Source organism: Pleurodeles waltl, chromosome 7, assembly GCF_031143425.1.
Source record: "Pleurodeles waltl isolate 20211129_DDA chromosome 7, aPleWal1.hap1.20221129, whole genome shotgun sequence".
Taxonomy (NCBI): Eukaryota; Metazoa; Chordata; class Amphibia; order Caudata; family Salamandridae; genus Pleurodeles; species Pleurodeles waltl.
Window position 1 is genome coordinate 1539999401 of NC_090446.1, and position 19833 is coordinate 1540019233.

General features: G+C 44.1%; 1 long non-coding RNA gene across 1 annotated transcript in view; it reads left to right on the forward strand.

The window, feature by feature from the left end:
- Positions 1-205: 205 nt before the first annotated feature.
- LOC138247466 (uncharacterized) overlaps positions 206-19833 on the forward strand; it is a 46257-nt gene continuing 26629 nt past the window's right edge. Inside the window, exon 1 of the long non-coding RNA XR_011194513.1 lies at positions 206-450. This is a non-coding gene — a long non-coding RNA (uncharacterized lncRNA). The remainder of the gene's footprint in view (positions 451-19833) is intronic.

The following is a 19833-nucleotide window of genomic DNA, read 5'->3' on the forward strand; positions in this document are numbered from 1 at the left end:
CGCCCAAGAGGAGGCAGGAGTGACTGACTCTTACCCACCTGTGCACCTACACACAGGGCAGTGTTCCCACACAGAGCCAGACCAGGCAGGGCACCGCCCAGAAGGAGTGACTGACTCTTACCCACCTGTGCACCTACACACAGCACCGGGCAGTGTGCCCACACAGAGCCAGCTCAGGCAGGGCACCGCCCAGGAGGAGGCAGGAGTGACTGACTCTTACCCTCTGTGCACCTGGGAGGCTGGCCCTGTGTCTATCTATTGTTGCGATTAATCAATGCTGGACTCACCTGGATCAAAGTCTGAAGCTGAAGGAGGAAGAGAGACCTGCCGGCTTCCGTTACCTGGGCCTCCCTACCAGCTCCGGGAGTGAAGGGCTCACAGAAGGCGGAGGAACCGAGCCCCGGAGCTGTCATCTCTCACAGACAGAGCAGGAGCAGGACCGGGGGCCTGGTGAGTGACCAACGCGCCTAGCAGTCTTTGATGTTAGTGTGGAGTCAGATAGGCGCTATGAGAAGTGACACCGAGCCCCAGAGCTGTGATCTCTCACAGAAGGAGTGAGAGGAGACACTGAGCCCCGGACCTGTCATCTCTCTCACTGACAGAGTGTGTGAGAGGAGAGACCAGCCACAGAGCTGTAATCTCGGTCACAGACAGAGAGAGTGAGAGGAGAGACCGAGCCCCAGAGTACAGAGAGTGAGAGGAGAGACTGAGCCCCACAGCTGTCATCTCTCTCACTGACAGAAGGTGTGAGAGGAGCCACTGAGCCCCGGAGCACAGAGAGTGAGAGGAGAGACTGAGCCCCAGAGCATAGAGAGTGAGAGGAGAGACTGAGCTGTCATCTCTCACAGAGAGAGGGTGTGAGAGGAGAGACCGATCCCCAGAGCTGTCATCTCTCACAGATAGTGGGTGTGAGAGGAGAGACCGAGCCCCAGAGCACAGAGAGTGAGAGGAGAGACTGAGCTGTCATCTCTCACAGAGAGAGGGTGTGAGAGGAGAGGCTGAGCCCCAGAGCTGTCATCTCTCTCACTGACAGAGGGTGTGAGAGGAGAGACCGATCCCCAGAGCTGTCATCTCTCACAGAGAGAGGAGAGACTGAGCCCTAGAGCTGTCATCTCTCACAGAGAGAGGAGAGACCGAGCCCCAGAGCACAGAGAGTGAGAGGAGAAACTGAACCCCAGAGCACAGAGAGTGAGTGGAGAAACTGAGCCCCAGAGCTGTCATCTCTCACAGACAGAAGGAGTGAGAGGAGAGACTGAGCCCCAGAGCTGTCATCTCTCACAGATAGTGGGTGTGAGAGGAGAGACCGAGCCCCAGAGCACAGAGAGTGAGAGGAGACAGTGAGTCCCAGAGCTGTCATCTCTCACAGAGAGAGGGAATGAGAGGAGAGACTGAGCCCCAGAGCTGTCATCTCTCACAGACGGAGCAGGACCGGGGGCCAGGTGAGTGACTAAAGCGCCTAGCACTCTTTGATGTCAGTGTGGAGTCAGTTAGGAGCTATGAGAATTGACACTGAGCCCCAGAGCTGTCATCTCTCACAGACATGGTAGGAGCAGGCCCCGGGGACCGCTGGGTGACCAGGGGGGATTTTACACACTCTTTACACACAGTGTGAAGCCAGCGATGAGCCTGGTGAGTGGCTGAGGCATATACTCACTCAGTACTATCAATGTGGATCCTACTGAGTGTCCAGGGGTTTTACTCACTCATTACTGACAATTTGAGTCAATCGATAGCTTGGCTTTTAGACATTCATTACTGTCAGCGCAGTACCAGAGAGAAGGCTGGTGAGTGACAGAGGCTTTTACTTACTCATTACTGACAGTTGGGAGTCAGTCGGTAGCCTGTTAGTTTCTGCCAGTGCGGCACTCTCTCCTCTGTCAGTGTGGAATGGGAGAGAGGTCTGGCGAGTGACTGAGTTCTATGGTCACTCTTTCATCATGGTGTGGATCTGGACAGTGGCCCTGTCACCCTGTCACCCAGAGCTGTCACTCAGGAGCGGAAGAGGCGGGGCTGACTGAAGACCGATGGGTCCCCCGCCTCATGTAGATTAAAGGGTATCTGCTTCCAGCAGGACTCAGGGCTTTTCTTTATCAATGGTTGATCGATGCGTCTTGTTCGAATGTCTTGTTCTCTTTGGTTTAATGCGACGAAGCGAGACATCAGTCCCTGCGCAGCAGGTGCATTAGCTCGCTGAGCTACCTTGTGTCACTAACCCCCCCCCAGGAGACAGCCGGGAGCTTGGGACGGAGTTCACGCGTTGGATCCTGCACGTTCCCTGGGTTCCATGGGGTGCACAGGGGGAGCCCCGTGTTGTAAGCTTCCTTTACGTTGTACGTTTTGTAAATGTCTTTCTGGACCTGTAAGAAGCGAGTGAGATGGGGCGGAGGCGCTCAGCAGAGCTTTGCAGGTCCGTCCCCTGCACTCTCTGCTGATGCCGGACTGATTATAGTTTATTGATAAGATGGGGGCAATGGAATGTACTCTTCCAGAAATGGTTGTGAGAAGCTCCATCGAAGGTGTCTGGAATCCAGGGGCGTAGCTTCAGTGAGAGAGTTTGGGGTGTGACACCCCCAAAAAATGTATACTTGGCTCAGTAGGTGGGTCTGGGAACCCTGAGTGGCGTCCGCTATCTCTGTGTAGGTTTTAATCACCCTGAGCCGAGAATGAAAAACAAGGCAGTGGCCTTTTACGTGAGAGAGACAGAGTGAGAGACAGGAGAGAGACAGAGAGAGACAGAGAAAGGAGAGAGAGACAGATAGAGAGGGAGAGACAGAGAGAGAGAGAGAGACAGAGAAAGGAGAGAGAGAGACAGAGAGACAGAGAGACAGAGAAAGAGACAGAGAGGGAGAGACAGAGAGAGAGAGAGACAGAGAAAGGAGAGAGAGACACAGAGAGACAGAGAAAGAGACAGATAGAGAGAGAGAGATAGAGAAGGAGAGGGAAGACAGAAAATGACAGAGAGAGTCAGAGAAAGTTAGAGACACAGAGAGAGAACGAGAGAGGGAGAGAGAGAGAGAGAGCAAGAGAGGAGAGAGAGAGAGAGAGGGAGAGAGAGAGAGAGAGCAAGAGAGGAGAGAGAGAGACAGAGAAAGAGAGAGAGACAGAGAGAGAAAGGAGAGAGAGACACAGAGAGATACAGCGAGACCGAGAGAGAGACTTATCTAGTGGCTGAATTTGATTTGAGAATGTGTAACCAGACGGGCTGGCATCAAACCGGGCTTATCTGCTAAACTGTGTGATCCTAGGGAAATATTTCATTACACAGCACTTTTAAATGCTTGGGTGCAGGGTGTGTGCAGGGTGTGTGATGGGCAACCACCTTCAATATCTGATTTAATAGACTGTGGTCTTGTGCGATGCACTTGGCTTTGTCATTGGGGGAGAGCACTGAATGTTTCTAAAAACTATCACTTGTAATAAATGTCTGTTTATGCAGTGATATCATCTGATGTTCGGTAAAATGCTTCCAAATGTTAAAGAAACATACATTTTATTTTGAAACGATTGTATCTCGTATGTCTTACAACATAATGTTGCACAATAAACTGAAGGTTTCATGGCTCGGCTCGTGCCCGGACCCTTGAAGCCAAGCCAGGCCCGGACTCAGCTGTGGCTCGACGAGCCCTCTTCATTACCCTGCACTCCCTCCCCCATCTGCAGCCGAGGCTCAGTGCACGGGGCCGTCAGTCACTCCATAAATGTTTGCCAAAGGCGGGGACTAGAAACACGGGGTCCCTGCCCACGTGCACCGACTTTGTAACTCTAGCATCAAGGCTTCTTGTAGCAGAGACGAAGGAGGGGTTTGCAGTAAGTGTCCCCTGGTCAGAGACTCCAGGCCATTGTACTCTACATTCCAGTGGCCACGAGTTCCCAAGAAGAGCTACCAGGCGCAGGTGTGTAGCTCAGGGAGGTGTTTGGGGTGTAACACCCTCACATTCATGCCTAGTTTGGTGTTTGGGGCCCTGAGTAGAGTTTGCTATACTCTGTGTGTCCATTCTTTGGATTGGGATCTTAAATGTAGTAACCCTGCACCTTTAGAATTACTCCTTGAATTAGGGCAAACTTACTACTTTTTGGAATTCCCCAACATCGGCAGTAGTAGGATTAGAAAACTGCAGCAGGTTCCGGGCAAACTACTGGCGATCAAACACCCAAAAGGTGATGGGGTAAGTGGTTGCAAACAGTCTAACTAGTGGCAATGGCTTGGAGTGGCATTCCAATCCGTCATTTTTTGCCCGCTGTGCACTCTGGACAGAAGCCCATCGGATGCAAATCAGAGCTGACCCTGTTGCTGCTAGAAGCAGTCCATCCCGATCCTTGGTCACCTGAACCCCCCCACCCTGCAATCCGATGCTTGTTTAATCTTGAAATTTGAAATACCCCCCCCCCCCTGAATCTCTCTCATGAAGCAGCACCCCTTGTGGAGTCCACACGGTGGTGGTAGGAGGTAAGCGTAACTGAGGAGGTGTTTACGGATGAGTAATGGTTTTAATAAACAGAGTGACATACAGTACACTGAAACAGAAAGCCTTATCTGTCACCCGGGTGAAATTACTGCCCTGATAACAAGTTGCATTGTGCAGGGGTCCCAGAATTACGGAAGTCAGAAGCACTGTGTACTATCGGTAATTTCAACCCTACACCACACAATTACATATTGTGTAGACTGGAGTGACACCAACTTGGGAGACAGGTCTTTTCCTGAATTTGTAGTGTCAACTTAGAGTCCACTTCAACAAGAAAACAATGATTCCCATCTATCAGTGGTTCCCACCTTTTCACATCTGTAGACGCCCAATTTATCATTACTGGAACCCAGGGACCCCCACTGAATCATTATTGGTATCCGGGGACCCTCCACTTAGTCATTACTGAAAGCTGGGGACCTAATCTGTCAATTTTATTCAATTTTCTAAGCAGTTGCTCACCCCATGATAAAGCTTCGTGGACTCCTAGGGGTTCCCCAACCACAGACTGGAAACCACGGCCATATATTATTTCCCAAACATGTGAAATTCCCATTATTCGTCTGCACCACACCAGAAATAAAGGGACACGTAATTCCAGGGAACAAAAGCTCCAGGGTTTATTTGTGACAACTCCAAATGAGACTTGCAGATGATCGAGGCTCTCAGCAGGACACTTTACCCCCCCCCCCCCAGTACTTGTTTGGGGATAGAGTCACACTTTGGTTGTTAGGATAGTCAGTCACAAATGCAACAGAGCGTCCTGTCCACTGAACTCTTGGTCCCCCCACTTCTTCCAGAGATGAGCAGAACACTCGCTTCTCATGGAGCCTCCATCTGGCTTGTTGACAGAAGGCTTACTCATAGACCCAACAAAGTAGGAACCATCAGAGTAAAGTCATACACCATCTGCTCTGTGATGGTGTTTTTTCTGTCCATCACTGCCAGGAAAAGCATGACGGTAGGGGGACAGAACAAATTAATAATGACCCCAGGACTCTGTAAGAAAACTCCAAGGGTCTGGGGTCATGAGTTTTATGTTTTTCGGAAGCAGCCTCCCACTTGGAAGTTCTATTCAGTAAATAAAAAAAATAAAAAAAGAATTTGGTGAGCAGTGATAACATCTCACTGCGTCCATCTACCAAACCTATTGTACCTTTTTAGGGTACTGCCATGATGGTGGTTAATTTCAAGGTACAGAGATGACTTCTGGGGCAGTATTCATGGCCGTATTTGACAGACAGAGGGCTTAATGTCGTCTGTGAACCCGACAGATGGCACGCCGTCTGTTAAACAAGTCAGGCCCATCATGCCTACATGGAAAGAAATAGTGGTTTTGCTGAGCATATTTTTTCAATGCTGATCTTAATCCCGGCAGTATTTCTATACCACCAGTAGTACTGTGGTAGCCCAGGTAAAGAATTTGTTTCCGAGAAGTGATAATTTATTTGCATCTGAACATTTTATCTAACCAGGGCTAATGTTTAATTTTAGCATATCTTCCTGGTTGAACAAAAATGTTGAATATTTCCTCTAATGACATTGGTCCTAATTTAGAGTTAAGAGGACACGTACTCCATCACAAACGTAAAAGATTCCCGTCCTCGGGATTACAACTGCCTTTGGATATAATGGCCTTGTAATGAGGCAGACGGGAGATCTGTCAGATGTCCGATGAAGTATCCCATCTGCCAAACTCTGAATCAAGCCTGAAGTATTCCATCCTCTAACACCTGGGGTATCCTGGACACTGTCCATGAGCCACTGCACTCTGGTGCACATCTTCCCTTCCCCACCAGTGGGATGTCCCCCCCTTTGTACTTTCCGTCCAATGCAACATCTGTATTAGAGCTCCTCTATAGTTTGGTGTCCAAGCATTGAAAACTGTCAAAGGCACATAGAACATGAGAGGAGGGGCGCAGAGGCCTTGTTTAGAGTTTGATGGAGGGGGTTACTCTGTGACAAACGTCATGGATATCCCACCTGCTGCATTACGGTCTCCACAGGACATAATGGACTTGTAATACGGCGAGTAACCCGTCCACCATCTTCTATATCAGGCCCACGGTCACCTTCAAACACCAGTCAATAGGATCAAGAAGTTAGCATAGTTATTTATTTTTTTAGTTGGAAGCAGCTGAAGCATTTTATAGCTAATGTTGAACTCAGCATCAGTGACTGCACGTACATGGTGTAGGTTGAGGTGTTTACACAGTGGGCGGTGATAGATGCCAGTACATAGTAGACAATCCCAATGTACACATCTGGTGGGTGAACACAATCAAGACAAGCAATACAGCTTATCACTCCCTTAAAGCAAAAAAATGACATGTCCACACCATGTACGAACACAATGACAGGTGGTGGGATGTCATCCTTCGAGAGTTTCATTGAGTAGCAAGTGTCTTTTCAGTGAGGTTTTAAACTCTTTTCCAGTTAGAAGGTGACACAAACATCCTGAGGTGAAGAGTTTCTACTGAAGAGGTCCTAGTAGGTATAAGGTTGGGACACTGGAGACAGCACAGTATGGTTTAGATGTTGTCAGAATATTTTCAACTGCACATATAAGGTCACAAGTGGGCCCATGCAAATTTTGTTTACAGTCGCGTAATCTAGTGTAATTTCTGGAATTTTCCATTAGAATTGTTATGCAAAATTTCCAAAAGCATCCCAAATTGCAATATTGCGATTTTGTAGAGCTAAAAGTCCTGTTGCATGAGAATAACGCAAATGAAAAGAAGACCAGTAACTCTGATGTGTGATTTGTGCTTTTTTTTAGTGCAAAATCCATTTCTAAGTCCAAAATGGACACCAGGATGCATTTTGCATAAACACATAGCAGAAAATGATGCATGGGCATTATGTGTAATAACATCAAATTTCAGATCATGTTTGGGTTTGCATAATTTTTGCGAAGGAAATTATGCAAATTTCAAGCCATGCTTAATTAAGAGTTGGAGTCTAGCATGATAAGGTGTCAGAAAGGTTCCTCCTAGTCACACCAGACAAATCCAACAAGTGATCAGAGGACTACACTGCGCAATTTAATTTAGATTACAACCACAATAACTGTGGATAACATTTAGGGTGACAAGACATATGAAATGTAGCCTTCCTTTTGGGTTGGTCCTTTACAAGACTTTTAAACTCCAACCAAACCCAAGGACTTGTCAGACACAATGGTCATTGTGCAACAAATAAACATTGACGCAAAGCAATAGGGAGCTGAGGGTGTAAACTGTGTGTATTCCAACTGCTTTGTCGCTGTTCGATGAAGAGAGCATGCGTTTTAGTGGATCTGCAGCAAGCGTGCTTTGTACATAAACTGTGTATATCAGGGACAACAGGTGTACCTGCTGCAATAGTTCTGAGTCCTCAAGGTACTCAAGCCTGCGGTGGTGCTCACTTATTAAATGCTGCAGAACCGTGACATGGCCTAGAGGGACTTCTGAAGGTGGATGGACAATAGCCAAGACTTTCACAGAATGTTTATTTTACAAGAATGCTTTACTGCTCATTCAATTGAGCTTCAATGAACAACATCTTAGTAACTGCAACCCGGTTTTAAATCATCTATGTTTGCATTTCACTGCACAGTGAAGGACTTTTGTAACTTGGGGCTTGATTTAGCATTTGGTGGATGGGGTCGCTTTGCATGGCTTTGAATGGCCTCATAGATAGGCAGTAAGGCAAGGCAGCGCAAATCACTGTGTTGCATTACTCTGCATTAGTGAGGCATTCCATGGACGTTGCGTGGGTGTTCCAAACAAACACCCATGGAGTTTAATGCATGCCCAGATTCACAAGACCTTGTAAACCTAGGAATGTGCTAAAATCCTACGTCTCACCAGGGGAGGCCCAACAAGCACAAATATCTTTATTTCTCCTACAACAACGAGAAATATCTTTATTTCCTCTTTCTATGCGTGATGCCTTCTGTGGCACGCATAGTGAGGGGAAAGGCTCCCTGGATTGAAGGTACCCTTTTCTGCACCAAAACAATCCTGCATGCACAGCAGGCACCCTTGCACCATGGTACAAGGGGGCCTGGGTTGGCGCTATGGCATTAGCACAGGGAGAAAGGACAGGACTGTGCTATATACGACACATTCCTGCCCTTTCCCTGTGACGCAGGGCAGCACAGCAAGGTGACTTCACCCAAATCTTGTAAATTTGTCCTAGTTGGGCCCTTAGGGGACTTAAGAATAATGGACATTGCACTAGCACACAGATCCTGGGCCACGTTACTGCTGACTGCCTGCAAATCCCAAACCCAATGTATGACACTTTGTGCTGTATCTAGGGAGGGGGAAGGTTCCCAGTATTTGGCAAACTCAGCAAGAACTATCACAAATAGAACATTTCTTTGCATTTAAAATGCATTATTGAAGCTATTTACATAAATTACAATCACATTTTAAATGCATGAAAAAGACTGAAAATCATGTGTAACAATTGAGGATCCCAGTTTCTTGTTTTGACTGATTTTTACAAATAAATATAGATAAAAAACAGCTTGTTTCCCATGTGTATCTATTCTTAAATGCAGTAAAAACACAGAAAATTGTGCTTCTTGTGAGCGACTCTCTTTGCTGTTCTTCATGTATTCCAAACCAACATCTGAGCAGCTAAGCAACATGGGAGATAAAAAATAGGATGAGATTTTCTTAAATACAAACATACGGAAATAAATAGGATGAGATTTTCCTAAATACAAACATATGTTACACTACATTTGTATATAAGACTAATGTTTAACTAAGGGTGTAGTGTTTTGTTATATTTGACTACTTAATTTGCTGGAACACGAGAGGCATCAAAGTATAGCATATTTATACAAAACAAATATGTAGAAATACCAAAAAGATGACCAAAAAATAAATATGGATAAATACAGATGGAAATATTAAAACATAGAAACCATAAAACCGGGAGCCTTAGTAATAATTGCCAAGCCTAACCATTGAATCATACTTTTATATTTAACAATTGTTACCAATCATTGAACATAGGGAAATAAATTCTACATCAGCATGTTGGATACATGATAACCCTTCGTATTTTAAAATACGTTATATATGAAAAGGAAGCCTGAACTGTAGAAGTAAAAAAATGGAAAAATGGGAAAGAGACTACAAAGGAATGTCAAGAACATGACTCAGTTTAAAACAAGAGATGTAAAGTTGAGGTCAGTGTTTCCAAACTTTTGACTTCTGTGGACCCCCACTTTATCATTCTGGAACCCAGGGACCCTCACTGAATCATTATTGGAATCCGGGGACCCCCCCACTGAATCATTACTAAAAGCTGGAAACCTAATCTGTTAATATTATTTAATTTTCTAAGCAGTCGTGGACCCCCTGAGGAGGCTTTGTGCACCCCCAGGGGACCCCGGACCACAGGTTGGGAACCACTGGTTTCGATAGTTAAATTACGAAAATTTGTATATGAATCAGTTCCCTGTATATGACAATAACAATTATTAGCAAGGACTCGAATCAATAAAGAACATACATTGAAAATAGTCTAAAGTCTTCTGCCTAAACAATACAGTAGGAAATCCACTTTGGAGTGCCCCAGGGCAGACGGGGCCACTGAGGCTCAGTCTGGCCGCCGGCCTCCAATCTGGGAGCCAAGTACCCTTTTTGGAAATTCACTTCTAGGATAGAGAGGAAGAGCAGTCCAAGGCTTACTGGGGACGTGCTGTAGTCTAGAGACTCAGAAATCAGACACACATCAAACTAAAGATAATAATTTGCTGACGACTAGGACCTCCTCTTATTGAAAAAAAGAGTGGTCCCTGGTTCAAAATCATATGAAGAAATATGTTTAACAAAGTTTAAAGATTTTAATAGAAAAAATATAAATATGGTCTGAAAAAAATAATAATAAGACAGTGTTAGTGAAGAAAATATGCTTGCTGCTCAAAAAGTGTGACGCACACCTGGAATTTGGAGAAGACACTCCGCTGATCCGTCTGCCTCAAATCACTTTTTCCTCAGGCTCATTCTTGGCTTGATTCTGATTTGCAGGATAATATATCACCCCATAACTATACATGGTTTTGCCTTTTTCCTTCAATTGGATTGCTCGTTTTACACAGTAATGGTTGTTCTCACAGACCCTACTGAAATCCTTGACGTAATGCGGGCTTTATGCCCTGGCCCATGCCCTTTTGTAGTGTCTTGGCAATCACTGCAAGAACCCTCAATTGGGTTTCTGTCTTTTTCTCGTGTTACTATCCTCCTTCCTACATCTTACCCTTGGGATCGCCATATTGTTTGAATTCTGATGATGATCCTTCAATTTAATGGGGTCGAAAGATAGTCAACTTTGTAACTTGTTTTACCACCTAAATCTACAGTTCTTTCTACCTATTCAATTAATTATCCATATCCACGGCAATAAACTTGTTTACCTGACTTATTAACTTAAACATTTGTAATGCTTTTTTTTCCTGTGTTATGTTGATTTGTTGACACCTGTGAGACTATCCAGGCAGTTGAGCAGGTGTGTAGGTGTGTGGTCCCCACAGAATCATTCGAAGAGCCAAGTCTTCATTTTCTTGCAAAACTAAAGTAGCTAGGAGGAGGCTTTGATGTCTTGTGGGAAGTTGTTCCATGTTTTGGGTGCAATTTAAGAGAACAAAGAAATTGCTGATCTGCTTTTGTGAATCCGGAGGGTGTCTATGAGTGAGAGTGAAGCTAAGTGTAGGCATCTTGATGGGTTGTGAAAGTGTATGTGGCTGTTGAGGTATTCAAGTCTGTGTTATGTAGGGCTTTGTAGGCGCGCATAAGGAGTTCACATTGACTGTGTTTGTGAATAGGAAGCTACTGGAGCTCCCTGAGGTAAGGTGAGATGTGGGTGCAGCAAGAAATTGTGATTGTGAGTCTTGTGGCAGCTCTCTGGATGATCTGAAGTCTAAGAAGGAGTTGCTTGATGTAAGCTGCTGTAGTTGATTCGGCTTGTGGTGAGTGCTTGTTTGGCAGTTCTTCTGGTGTTCTGCAGAAACCACTTGAAGATTTTTCTTAACATTCATAGGATGTGGAAGCAAACAGAGCTCAAGATATTGACTTGTGTTGTCATGTTCAGCTTATCATCCAGTATGATCCCCAGATTTCTTGCATGGTTGATGGATGCTGGTGTGAGGCCCAATTCCATCAGCCACTAGGTGGCATCCCACGGGCAGTTCTTGTTTCCAAAGACCAGTATTTTAGTCTTGCTGGAGTTTAGTTTAAAGCAGTTGGTTATCATCCATTCTGCTACCAGTGCCATGCATATGGTGAAGTTGGTTCTGGTGATGGGTATCTTGTCCACCAGAGAGAGGATGACTTGGGTGTCATCTGCATGGGAGATGATGGTAATGCCTTAAAACCTGATGATGTTGGTGAGCAGGGCCATGTAGACGTTAAACAGGGTAGAAATGAGGGATGAACCCTGGGGTACTCCTCATGCAAGTTACTTGGCCTCGGATGTGAAAGGTGGTAGTCTGACTCTTCGGGTTCTCCCTGTGAGGAAGGAGCTGATCTAGTTGAGAAATGGTCCTTGGATATCCCTTTGATGGAGTCTTCTGATGAGTATGTTGTGGGAGAGAGACAGTGTCAAATGCTTCGGAGAGGTTGAGCAGGATGAAGGCAGCTGTTTCTCCTCAGTCAATGGTGGTACTGATATCGTCGGTGGCTGCGATGAGTTCAGTTTCTGTGCTGTGATTTTTTCTGATGTCTGATGGTGTGGTGGAGCTTGGAGTGCTTGTGAGTTCTTTGATGATGGCTTCATTGTTTACTTTTGCTGGACAGGGAAACAGGGAAGTTGGCCAGTTGGCTTGGGTCCGCTAAAAGTTTCTTGTGAAGGGCATTGATTGCAGCATTCTTCCAGGCTTCTGGGAAGGTGGCAGAGGTGATGGAGGTGTTCATGATGTGGGTGAGTGCTATGCTGATTGTTGATGTGCTTAGGCTATAGATGTGGTGTGAGCAAGGGTCCGGTGGGGCCCCAGAGTGGATGGTCTGAATGATTTTGACTGTCTCTTTGCTGGTAGGGGTTTTTCATCTGATAAGGTAGTTGTCTTGAATGTTGATAGGCAGGTTTGGTGATGAGTTCACTAGAATCTGATTGGTGCACAAAGTTGCTGTAGATATTCATGATTTTGCTGTGGAAGAAGTTGGATATGTCTCCTCAGAGCTCTTGAGGGGGGTGATGCTATTGACGAGAGCAATGGGTGTGGTGAAATCTTTGATGATCGAGAAGAATCTTGGCCACAGGGTTGGAAAAGTCAGTATAGAGGGCACTGAGCCAGTCTGATTCAGAGATATTGCTTCAGCTGTGACTGGGTAGGCTGACATTGCTGGATGCTTTGGTCTGCAGTGTGTTAATTTGTAAGTGGCTTATGGAGTAGTTGGTCCATGTGAGGTTGTGTTGAACTTGATGTCACTGAAGTCAGTGAAGATGGAGTCCAGTGTATGTCTTTCGATGTTTGTGGGTTCAGTGACAAACTGGGATCATCCGATGTTGTTTAAGTTCTCTAGGAGTGCTGTGTACAAGTGGTTGTTGCTGTCTTCAAGGCTTTGGAGTCGATGGTGAGATGGGAAGTTGAAGTCTGTGATGAAGGTAGCATGTGGTCCCAGCAGTTGGTTGACAAGATTTCCATTTAGGGTGAAATGTTTGTAGATTTGAAACCTGAAGTGCAGATGTTCCATGAACGGAGTAGCAAGCTCTGTGGCAGATGATGAACTTTGTACATCAGTGGTTCCCAGCCTGTGGTCCAGGGACACCTGTGGATCCGAAAAACCTTCTCAGGGGGTCCAAGAATGCTTACAAAATCAAAATATATTAACAGATTAATAAAGTATGTATAAATACAGTAGCTAAATTGCAATCGAACATTTGAAAACATACTGTAAATGTCAAGGAATTTGGAATTGGAGGCTAAAAATTAAATTAGCATCCTCAGATAGATTTGTGGGAGCAGTGCAGGTGTATCAGACAGAATATAGTATGGATGAAGAGTGGCCTCAATTGAATTTAGAAAAGCTCCAACCTTCCTATTAAAATTATTTTTAAACTTATATATATATAAATAGGAAATGCCTGTGAACAAGGTCGTCATGACCGAAACGCGTTGGGCAACATTGTGTCAAGTTTGATTTAAACGGAGCCCAGAAATAAAGAAGCTTTGAAAACTGAAACTTTTGGAGCGCGGTTTTTCCTTCTTCAACTTGAGGAATTTGTTTATATATATATATATATATATATATATATATATATATATATATATATATATATATATATATATATATTTATTTACATATATATATATATATATTCCAGTCAAATAAAATGTATTATCATTTGTGCATGTGTTTAATGAATGCTTGTTTCTGTATTTTCTGTTTATTGTTTTTTGGTTAAACTCATCCACAATGTTTAGGCCTTGGTCCCTGGCTTCTAGTAGTTCTAGAATCTATTTCTTACCTGTCAACATAGTATTGCCAACATATAATGCTTTACATGAACACTGTAGAACATAGATCACAGTGGGATTAAGGCATGTTATGAATTTCTTGATTTTTCTAGGCCCTGTCATAGTAGGAACCACATACGTGTCATCATATCCACAACTCACATGCTCTCTGACATCTGAAAAAAACATGTGAGAGACTTAGGACCTGGTTTAGAGTTTGGCGGATGGGTTACTCGTCTGGCGTATTACTATCCAAAGGCGCTTTTAATACTTCGGGCGGAGTAACCCTTCCACCTACCTCTGGTTACAGGTACCTCCTTTTTTAAAGTTTCTCTTAACTGCATGTGCTTTATTACTAAATGTAGCAATGGATCTTGCTTTAAAGAGGGTGTTACGCCATCACAAACATGACAGATATCCCGTCCACTGTATTACAGTTCCATTATAGTCTACTTGTAACCCCTCCGCCAGACTTTAAATCCGGCCCTAAGTCTTTTCTCATGACCTAATTGAATTTGTACATGGCTCAGTTGGAACATGTTCAGTATAACTGCTCCAGCTAAAACCTTTGATTATGTTGTGATATCTGTCTCTGAAAATTACATTATTACTATGGTTGCTATGTTTTGTCAGCAGATCTCAATAGGGGCTTTGCTCCATTTGAGATGAGTAGAATACTGACTTGTTGCATGACGAACACTGTTCCCTACAGGTTTTTTTTGATAGAATCTTGTCTCTAATATACCATTTTTGACTTCAAGTGCTTGATCAACTCATACATAAAACCATTTACAGATTTAAGTTTTTAGTATTCACAATTCCCTCACTGAGGTTGTACTTCCCATTCTAAATTCTGAAATAATCATTATATGGAGTAGTCAAAGTGTGACAGTATCAGATTTTTTATTATGTTCTGAAGAACAGACCTCCTGCTCCTCCAGCCCATTTGCATAGCTAGGGGTGAAGCAGCGCCCATTGCTATGCCCTTTGGTTGTCGGTAACCACTGGGTTGGAACAAAAAACTTTTTTTCAATCAGAACTTCAACATAGGCAATATGATCTCTGTGTGTTTAAAAAGATGTATGGATCTTGAGTGTAGAAATACCTACAGGCTGCCCTCCCCTTATCATGCTAGATACCAGTGTACAAAGATGTAACATCAGTGGGCATCATCCCAAAATCATCCTACAAAGGAATCCCCTCAGTCATTTCCAAGACATCCATAGTGTCTTGCACATACTAAGTTAAAGTTTGAACATTTAAAGAGAGAAAGTGGTCAATACATTGTGATGTTGTTTACAGTAAGCTACTACCAGAATGCATTATAGGCCTCCCTAGTGGGTTGGAACCATTCTTATGAATTCTGGTTACAATAAACAGATGGTTGGCAGTGTAGGTTGCTCATTGTTCAGAAACCAATATTCTTCGGTTTCTATTTAACACTTTGAGGCATTGTTATTCATTAAATCCTCCACACAACCCTTCATTCTCTTGCTCAAATGCATATGTTGTCCAACATCACCTGTTTGTAAGTGCATGATCTCAATATTTCAACCATTTTGATTTTCTTCTTCTGTAACAGTTGATCAATTTGAGTTTTAGCAAACTTTATAAATATCTATTCTCATCTTCTTCTAGTCAAAGCAATTTGTTGGGAATTACTGAAAGTCCCATCACCAAAAATTGTTCCTCCTCTGATATAAGAATATGAATTATGAGATTAACAATGGTTTGTGAAGCTACTTTTATTGCCTCAATCCTCTTGTCTGTCTCTTCACATGACCATGTTTCTGTTGCTTGTCTACTTCACCCTCAGTACATTGGTCCCTTTTTTCCTTTCATGCTCTTGAGTTATTCCTCTTTCTTTTGTCCTTGTACTTTGATTGTCCTCGAGAAGATTAAACATATTTTAAAGTGTAGCGCCACACTTGTTGTTACTATTTCTCCTAAATGATCACTTGAATCTATAAAATCCACATCAGAGCATACAGTACTTTGTTGAGAGATACTAGTCATTGATACAATATCCAATTTCCGTTGAATGGTGTCACCAGAGATGTCAGACCTTTTTGCAAAATTAAAAATCCCCCTTGCACCTTGCATACAGTCTTATCTTTCAAAGCGTTCATTTGTCTTTAAACACATTTTCATATTTTTGCAATCTGACTTGAATTTAATGTAATTAATAGTTAATTGTCCTTTTTAAAAGCTCATGTACATGTTCCTCAATCGCTTCCCCAAGTTTATTTTAATTAATGTTGGCATATTTGATGTGGGCCTTCATCCAACGGAATAAACAACCATTGGTACTTCCCATCCATTCATTAATCATTGAAGGGTGGGGTCCCCATAACAAGAAATTGTAAAAATAAGACCTTTGTGTATTATTCTAGCCCCCAAATACTTCTCTGGGGAAGCTACATCGCACCATTTCTTTCTTTATTTTTGGAAAGTCTCTCCAGTCCTTCCAATGTTTGTGTCTGTGAGAGAGTTTCTGCAGCTGCCTTTGTCACTTCCCCGTCAGTGGCAACCACTAAGTCTGCATCATCATACAGTCATAAGCAGTAGCTGCTGCTTGCATACATCATGATTAATCTAATGAAGAGGTACTTGTACCTCGTGTAAGCATTGCTCATCCCTCAGTGACATGCTTGAACCTCCTGCAATATGAAGAAACATCAAGACAGCCTCATGTAGTAGAAGCTTTAACCTGGGAAGACAACTTTTGATGTTCTTTGAGGTCATAGGTCATGAGTAAACTGAGAGAGAAGATAGCTGCGCAATATGGATTAAGTAGAGTGTTATCACAAGGCAATCAAAATAATAATAATAATAATAATATTAATGATAATAGTTATAATGCCAATGATGAAATAATAATAATAAAAGTAATAATAATGATGACAATAACAATAATAATAATAGCAAATAATAATAATAATAAAAAAATAACAATGATGATGATAATAACAATAATGGTAATAATAATGATAATAAAAGTAATAATAACAATGAAGACAATGATAATAATAATAATAGTAATAACAATGATGATCATGATGATGAAGATAATAATAATAGCAATAATAATAATAATAATAGTAATACTCTCTTAAAAGTGAAGAATGTGCAAGTTTGAAACTGCAAATGTTGGCAATTGGCCCTCTCTGCAGGGTCATCCCCAAACTTGCCTTTCTCCTCCTTTGTTTCTGACATCTGGGCATTTTGCCACTGCTGATCAGTGCTATAGTGCATGTGGTCTCTCCCCTACAACTTGGTATAATAGGCTTACACCTGTTTGGCATATTTAATTTACCTGTAAGTCCCTTTCAAAGCAGCATACCATATACACAGGGTTTGTAAATTAAATGCTACTAGCGGACCTGCAGCGCTGATTGCCCCACCCACAGAAGTTGCCTTTCAAACTTGTCTCAGAGATGTCACTGCAGGGCCTGCACGCACAGCTTACTGCCATACTGACTTGGCAAGTCAACCTACTTGCCAAGGCCTAATACTCCCTTTTTATGATACCTGAGTCACCCCTAAGGTAGGCCCTCGATAGCCCTTTGGTCATGGTGCTGTGCATGTTAAAGATAGGACATATATTTTTATGTGTTACATGTCCTAGTAGTGACCAACAGCCTCTTTTGTTTGTTTTTCACTACTGTGAGTGCTGCTTCTCTCATAGGTTTACATTGGGAATTCCCTTAAATATGTTTAAGTGCGAATTTCAGATCTGTAAGCAGTAGCATGAGCATGTTTAGTGTGTTTGGAATGGTAGTGAGAAATCCCGTTTACTAGTGTATGTGAATTTTACATTACTATTTTAGAACTGCCACTTTTACAAAGTAGGCATTTCTCTGGGCTTATAACTCAAGTGCTTTGCAGCTTGACTCCAATCCATGTCTGGGGAAGAGAGACAGCTCGGCTTTATGCATACTTTCCAGACAGCCATGACACAGGGAAGTGGAGGTGTAGCAAAATTACATCTGCATACAGAATGGTCTACCTGGGCTGGGAGAAAGGGAGGCGGGCAACATTAGGGGCATATTTAAGAGTCCCTATCACCATTATAACACCACATTAGCATCTTTTTTTGATGCTAATGTAGCATTAGAAGGCCAAAAATGCTGCGCCATATTTACAAAGTGATGCAATGCATGCATTGTGCCACTTTGTAACCCTTTGTGATACATTATGCCTGTGCCAGGCATAATGTATGCAAAGGGGGTATTCCCCGGTTAAGAGGGCCAAAAAAATGTTACAAGGAAATCTAGGAGATTTAATTGCAACATATTTTTCAGCACTTTTAATGCCTGGTCAGAGGAGCTGTTAAAAGGAGGTTTCCATTGATTTCAATGGGCCTCTGGGTTCTCTGCAGGATTAGCGTAAAAATTGTTGACACAAATCCTGCAAAGCGCTGGACTAGCATAACATTTTTGGACATTAGACCTCTAACTACCGCCATGGTGTGCCACATTTTAAGTACAGCACACACATGGTGGCATTGGGGGCACTAAGGGACGCAAGAAAAGTGGCGTTGCATTGTGTGCAGTGCCACTTTTCTTAAATATGCCCCTTACATTTGTGTAGGCTGTGTCCTGCCCCCACATAAATGGCTTGTTTACCCCCTACTGATGGCTGGAGACAGGGCAGAGGTTCAAAAGGGGTATTGTGCACTTCTAAAGTTCTTTTGAAGTTCCCCCTAGATCAAAGACATTTTGAGAATAAGTACCCCATGATTCGTAAAGCACTTTTGGACCTAAAACCAAACCTCTGTCACAAGGTCTACTTGACTGCAGAAAGGGCTCATCTGGACTACTCTTCTGTTTGTTGCCCTGCTGCCTGGTGTCTGTTGAATGGCACAAAGGAAGCCTCAGAATTACTTTTTCGCTTCTTGCCCTGCTGCCAGCTGCTCCCTGACCTTTAGAAGACTGAGGCCCCACAGGAACTGCAAGTAGAAACCATCATTCCTACTACCTGTTTTGATGTGGTGGCCTGCCTGCACCCCCCTTCAAGTGTTCACCCAGGAGTCCAGCGACCACTGGTTGTTGCGCCTGGGCACCATAATTATCAGCGCCTGGGGAGCACCTTGACTCTACAAGCTCGTGCATGGTGAGTGCCGCTGATTTCACAAGCCTTCTGAGCTCCTCTCCCGACGGGGAATTTAAATCACCACAAGCGCCGTAGCACAACTTAAAGAAATAGCTGCTGCACCCAGCAACGACTGCCTCTCGGGCTGCCGGCTGCCATCGGAGCCCAGGAAGCTTCAGGCGCCCCAAGAGGACCGGTGCCTTCACCCCGCAACCGCTGCCTCGGGCTGTCGGGGTACTTCTGCTGCCCCACACCATGCCCCTCGGCACCCTGAGAGGCAGAGCACAGAACCCCTTCCTCTGAACTCCCCGACTTGCGCTGCATAAGCTGTGTGCGGCGAGGCTGCGATCAGCCTCCTTCTCAGAGCACATTACCAGGGAAACCTGAAACCTTCTCACAGCGGCCAACACAACTTCACCCCGCCCCCTCAAGGGCTGAGACCAGTGTGGTGCGGCCACCACTCGCAGTTGGCACTGGGAGAGCGGGTCTGCTCGAGCCTCTGATCACCGTGCCCCAGTAGGGCACCAAGTCAACCCTGATCGTCAGCCAGTCAGTATGAATGCTGTGCCACTCCAGACAGAGACCAAATATATGAAAACAAGCAGTGTTCCTGCTCCAATAACAACAGTCCTGCCACAAACGCAGAGCCAGGGCTCCTTAGAGTTGGAACACAAGCAATACCAGATTGATGCCAGCCTACAGAGACCTCATCATTGCAGTGCGACTTGAGTCCTATGGCACAGTTAGCACAGGGCCCACGTCTGAGCATACATGATGCACCAAGGGTAATGGACGCAGTGCCTCCAAGAAGCGTCA